Raw genomic sequence first — 7,223 nt, 5'->3', positions numbered from 1 at the left:
TTATTCCAGCTTCTGTTCTATCTCATGGAGTGCTGTTCTCTCTCTACTGATTTTTATGCAAATTTCTCTTGGGTCACCCTAAGAGTAATGGGGAAACCAGACGTGGACTCCATGCACACTTGCCCTTAGAGAGATACAACTGCACCTCACTGACGAGGCCCATAGAAGGCCGAAACGATCGTCTGGGGTTGTTGCTTCCCTTGTTCAGAGAGGAATTGCCTGGTATTTCGGCGCTGGACTGTCTTTGGGCAGGGTCAGACTGATATGCTTCAGGATATTTTTTCTCTGTGAAGGGGCATAGTGTGCAAAAAGAACTGGCACCCTGAGGAATTCAATAAAAATGAACATGCATGGAAGTTATTCCAGCTTCTGTTCTATCTCATGGAGTGCTGTTCTCTCTCTACTGATTTTTATGCAAATTTCTCTTGGGTCACCCTAAGAGTAATGGGGAAACCAGACGTGGACTCCATGCACACTTGCCCTTAGAGAGATACAACTGCACCTCACTGACGAGGCCCATAGAAGGCCGAAACGATCGTCTGGGGTTGTTGCTTCCCTTGTTCAGAGAGGAATTGCCTGGTATTTCGGCGCTGGACTGTCTTTTGGCAGGGTCAGACTGATATGCTTCAGGATATTTTTTCTCTGTGAAGGGGCATAGTGTGCAAAAAGAACTGGCACCCTGAGGAATTCAATAAAAATGAACATGCATGGAAGTTATTCCAGCTTCTGTTCTATCTCATGGAGTGCTGTTCTCTCTCTACTGATTTTTATGCAAGTTTCTCTTGGGTCACCCTAAGAGTAATGGGGAAACCAGACGTGGACTCCATGCACACTTGCCCTTAGAGAGATACAACTGCACCTCACTGACGAGGCCCATAGAAGGCCGAAACGATCGTCTGGGGTTGTTGCTTCCCTTGTTCAGAGAGGAATTGCCTGGTATTTCGGCGCTGGACTGTCTTTGGGCAGGGTCAGACTGATATGCTTCAGGATATTTTTTCTCTGTGAAGGGGCATAGTGTGCAAAAAGAACTGGCACCCTGAGGAATTCAATAAAAATGAACATGCATGGAAGTTATTCCAGCTTCTGTTCTATCTCATGGAGTGCTGTTCTCTCTCTACTGATTTTTATGCAAATTTCTCTTGGGTCACCCTAAGAGTAATGGGGAAACCAGACGTGGACTCCATGCACACTTGCCCTTAGAGAGATACAACTGCACCTCACTGACGAGGCCCATAGAAGGCCGAAACGATCGTCTGGGGTTGTTGCTTCCCTTGTTCAGAGAGGAATTGCCTGGTATTTCGGCGCTGGACTGTCTTTGGGCAGGGTCAGACTGATATGCTTCAGGATATTTTTTCTCTGTGAAGGGGCATAGTGTGCAAAAAGAACTGGCACCCTGAGGAATTCAATAAAAATGAACATGCATGGAAGTTATTCCAGCTTCTGTTCTATCTCATGGAGTGCTGTTCTCTCTCTACTGGTTAATAATTGAAGTTAGGTGTCGGCGATGTTAGGGAGGGCAGATTAGGGGTTAATACTATTTATGATAGGGTTAGTGAGGCGGATTAGGGGTTAATAACTTTATTATAGTAGCGCTCAGGTCCGCTCGGCAGATTAGGAGTTAATAAGTGTAGGTAGGTGGCGGCGATGTTGGGAGCGGCAGATTAGGGGTTAATAAATATAATATAGGGGTCGGCGATGTTAGGGCAGCAGATTAGGGGTACATAGGGATAACGTAGGTTGCGGCGGTTTACGGAGCGGCAGATTAGGGGTTAATTATTTTAAGTAGCTGGCGGCGATGTTGTGGGGGGCAGGTTAGGGGTTAATAAATGTAATATAGGGGTCGGCGGGGTTAGGGGCAGCAGATTAGGGGTACATAAGTATAACGTAGGTGGCGGTCGGCAGATTAGGGGTTAAAAATTTTAATCGAGTGGCGGCGATGTGGGGGGAGCTCGGTTTAGGGGTACATAGGTAGTTTATGGGTGTTAGTGTACTTTAGGGTACAGTAGTTAAGAGCTTTATGAACCGGCGTTAGCCAGAAAGCTCTTAACTCCTGCTATTTTCAGGCGGCTAGAATTTTGTCGTTAGAGCTCTAACGCTCACTTCAGAAACGACTCTAAATACCGGCGTTAGAAAGATCCCATTGAAAAGATAGGATACGCAATTGACGTAAGGGGATCTGTGGTATGGAAAAGTCGCGGCTGAAAAGTGAGCGTTAGACCCTTTAATTACTGACTCCAAATACCAGCGGGCGGCCAAAACCAGCGTTAGGAGCCTCTAACGCTGGTTTTGACGGCTACCGCCGAACTCCAAATCTAGGCCTTTGTGTCTTTCAATCTCTGAAGACAGCATACTCTCATCCTGCAAATACAAATATAGTGTTAAGAACCAAATAGAAAAATAAAACATTTTAGGCATCTGAAATTAACACAGAAAGACAATAAAAAGATCTAATCCACCAGGGAGGGAAAAAAAAGGAGTGGGGTGTGGGTGTACAGGCTACGACCGGGGTAGCCATCAAGGTAGATGCTTTTCCGTGGCCAGTTTCCCAATGAAGGAAAGTTCTAGACAATCCTAGGAACGTAGTGCATCCTGCATAGGGGTAAGACAAGGAAATTTAGGGCACAGCTGGTGGTTAGACAATAACATTGTACGAGGAGATTCAAAACGTTTTAGGTTCACCTCCTAAAAATAATCACCTCCATTACATAAAGATATTCATCAATACTCATCAATACTTCCCCCATGTTTGCGTGAAACATCTCATGTGACACGCAAACCCAAGATAACAAGAAACTAAACGACAAATCATGCACTCTACTCATGCAGAGACAATTCTCAATAGCAAGCAAAATGAAATACACTTCACAATTCAATATGCTGTCCATACAGCACGCTTCCACACGTAGTCACAAAAGAGAAAAACATAACAGACAAACAGTGAAAACCAATCGTTCTTGTTTTTCACAAAAGAAAACATTAGCTGCTGACACAAATTTCAAACAACCACAAGTAACCTAAAATTCAACACATATTCTGACAGTGACTGAAATGCAACACTCTCAGAACACTACAAACAATTAAAAACATCCACTATGTACAAAGAAAACAATCACAGCAGATGCCCAAGAAACTTCAGTTGCAGATTGCACAAATAAAATTGCGCTTATTTGGGAACGATCAGATAACCACGGTAGCCACTGTTAAAGGGACATTGTAGGATAAATGAAAATTTCATTATTCAGATAGGACTTTTAATTTTAACCAACCTTCCTAGATTTAAACCAAACATAGGTAGGCTCATATGCTAATTTTTAAGCCTTTGAGGGCTGCCTCTTATCACAGGCTGTATAAATCTCATTACAACACCAAGAGACAAAATACACGTAAGCCATATAAATAAAACCAAAACTGTGATCAGATAAATCAGCCAGTTATATAAATGCAGTAGAATCAGAGAAATTGTGCATCATTTGTTTGCCGTCCCGTATCGCCTTAAGTAGGGGTGTTTATTGTAGACACATTATAGCCCACGGCTTAGCTGTTAAGCAGCAATCAAAGTCATTGCAATAATAGTGGTAGACTAGTTAATAACCAAATAACTATATATATTTTAAAGTGTCACTGAAATCACTTCATTAAATAATATCTCATTTATTTATTGAACGCAGTGGGGGTTATTTTAAATAACAAAGAGTTCTGAAATATCTGTGAGATACAGTTTGACAGCCACAGAAATAAAATTATCATTTTTAAGCTATATTCTGTGACAGAATATAATATAAATACTTGTTTCTTTGTAGTGAGCAATTTATAGTTATCATTTTTTATAACATAGAACACCAGTACTGCCGCTTTAAATGTAAAGTGCAAATCGTTCTCTCTGCAACAAAGCCAAACACAAGAGAGAATTTTTTTTTTTTTAAAGAAAAGCAAAACATGCACAGTGTTATCATTCCTCTCAAAGATAGTAAGGCAAGCTCAAAGTTTCATTTTTACTTACAGGAGAAACACTGTTTACTGCTTAAAAATATAAAATTCACACTAAAACTTGATAAATGCTAATTAGTTTAACCACAACAAAATGATTGGATTTAACGTTGTATATAATTTGATATTCACCATTCTGCAGCTCTCCAGCCAAATATAACAACCGCATATAACACAAAAAATAAGCTTTCTACAAAAGAATACTAATACAATTTCCCCTTTAAATTATTCCCAATGATCCTTATAATAAAAAATGTATACTGACGTTCATTAAATAGCCTAAATAAGCATAAGCAGCATAAGAACGCACTCACAGCGGGATGCAGGCTAGCTAAAGGGACATTTTACCCAAACGCCAAAATAATCTTTAATTGAAACTGTTAACACAGTGAAATATACTAGTGTTAGGCTTACAGTAAACCTCATTGTCTTTTATGTAAATATTCCCTTAAATTCTCAGATGTTATATCAGTTTGACTGTATCCCTTTAAATATTTTCACTCCTGTTTTTTTCGGGGGTTTTTCTGTCCGCTAGTATCACGGATCCCTACACTAAAATTGTAGACAACTTATCACTTCAGTTTGCATTACAGAGAGAATTAAGTTATGCTGCAAAAAGAAATATCTGCTATCTAAACGGCAGATTTAAAATAAATATATACAAAGAAAGGTCTCTTAAAATACATTTTGCAAACTACTAATACAGTGTTATTGCACTGGTCCTTTAAATAATAAAATGACAATTTTCTATTGCTCCGTCTACGCACTGAGCTCTGATTTTACAGACAAATATAAGATAATGAGATATTCTTATTATCTAAAATTCAACCCATTGCAATCAACTGTGTTTTGAAAGCATAAAGCCAGCTACTTCATATATATACAAATAAACTTGCAAATGCAATTTCTCCTATATTTTATACTATGCAGCTTGTATAACAAGTCATGGACAATACATTAATAGCAACACCTTGTTACAGTGAACTGTCCCTTTAAGGACTAACCATTCATCATGTAAATTACATATGTATATCCCAACCATAATTTAGGCTGCTTGTATGATTTACCACACAAATTTCACCTCTGTACTGTAGCATGACCTGCAGATTAATTTACTTGCAACAAAAACGGACGCACTTTTAGATAAATTTTCAACTACAGCCTACAACTATATCTCATTAGGTGCACTAACTCCGTGCACAGACCTTACAAATACAACATATGTTAACCCATTAATCATACCAGAAACAGTTTCATATTTACCAGAGCGTGACAAAAAATCACACACACCATCGCACTTTCAAAGCCACTTTCAAAGCCGTTACTTCACTTGCAAAAACAATATCATATCTTTACATGCCGAAAAACAATTATCACTTAAAACTAAAACTGCATATGAATACCACATACTTAAAACATGCTGGTGACTTTAAAATACAGGTATATAAAATAACATTACCGAATATCTTCTAAAAAACGTCTGATTTCCCAGCAGAGAAACAGAAAGAAACAGTTTTACATTTGTACAGCGATACAGACAAGCTCATTTCATCTCGCATACCAGAGATTCACTCCCTTTTTTCCTTTCTCAGAAAAACATCTATTTCATAGCGTACGACATACATATATATATATATATATATATATATATATATATATATATATATATATATAAAAAACACTAGATTAACTTTTCACCACGTCCAAAATGTATTTTTTCCGAAACCTCGCAAAATGGCCATTTTTGCACGGCTTGGGACAATCATTTTCAAATAATACATTCTGTTTTTGGTTTAAAGTAAATCTGTTACACGCATACCACAGTGAGAACTGACAGACCATCACATATTATGCATCTCAATATACAAAATTTCATTTTTGTTACTGCAAGCAAACAAAAAAAAGTCTTACAAACGGAGCTGCTGTAACAGGTTTCTTTTCTCTTTTTTTTTTTCTTCTGACCTATGTGCGCGCTCAGTGGTGGCCCCCCTTCTTTGCCTGCTACATTTTTTAACACAGAGATTTCTCTATTTATCACACAGCAGTACTCACTGACAGTGTTTTAAAAATATTTCTGTCTTTTGCAGAAACTATTAACTCTTTTTTTCTTTTACCTTATACATGTGATTTTCTCTGTGCATTCTTATCTATAAGCAGATCCCATTTCTCAACACAATAATAGCCACAATAATAACATGCACAGCCACTTAATATTTTCTACGCACAGCATCAAAAACACAAACAAAACAAAGCAAAGCAAGCATCAGATATCAACATGAGCTTCAGGTGGGTAACAAAACTCTATTATGGGAATTAATATGGGAAACTTTAACATACGTGAGACTCACTCACTGCCACCTTTTTCCGGGGGAGCTTATCTAAAAATATTCTCCCGTCAACTGGCATTCATATATTTCTTGCGCGCTTATCACAGACAGGACTCACAATACCTGTCGTATCCCAGCACAGGACTGATTACCTGTCTGGAGGGGTATCACAACTGCCGGCAGGACTATAACCTCCGCAAACCTGTGCTTCAACCACAGGAACCCCTTTAACCCTTTATCATATATTATCAACACCTATTACCAGACTAAATTTAGGTTCAAATTCACAGAAGGAAAGCATGGTACAAGCACTCATACTTACTCACTGCGAATCCCACAAACTGACGCCAAAATTGTTAGGTGTCCCCCCAGGGGGGTAAGTGTCAGGTCAGGCCGAAGCCACGGGCCCAGTGTACCACCTGAGGCATATGTAGATTATCTGATAAGGGCCCCTTAGAATGACTCAGACCATGCAGCATTATGATCTAAAGCCAATTCTGTTTATTGCACAGTGCAAGCCTTTCTTATAACAGTATACCGGGTTAAGGGGATGACACGTTAGGACCGCGTCATCTTACACAGTTATACAGAACAAAATACAAGGTAAAGTGGAACATGAGTTTCTCATAACAATAATTACATAGTCATAATAGGCTCACATCTGCGGAGACAGCAAGGTTTCTGAACCATCTTATTCTGGGCGTCGGGCCAGGGTACATTGACAAGGCCGAACAGCTAAGGAAACTATCATAACATGCACATAGTTCTCACTACATAATAACCCAGTATAATAAAAGTCTATTCATTACAAAATGGCTGCGAGGAACAAGATGGCTGCGAAGAACAAGATGGCTGCCATCAGGTTCATATTACCCCTAACAGTCTGTCAGTAAAATAAAGTGTTTTTTT

Source organism: Bombina bombina, unplaced genomic scaffold (genome assembly GCF_027579735.1).
Source record: "Bombina bombina isolate aBomBom1 unplaced genomic scaffold, aBomBom1.pri scaffold_643, whole genome shotgun sequence".
Taxonomy (NCBI): Eukaryota; Metazoa; Chordata; class Amphibia; order Anura; family Bombinatoridae; genus Bombina; species Bombina bombina.
Note: the sequence above shows the minus strand (reverse complement) of the source record.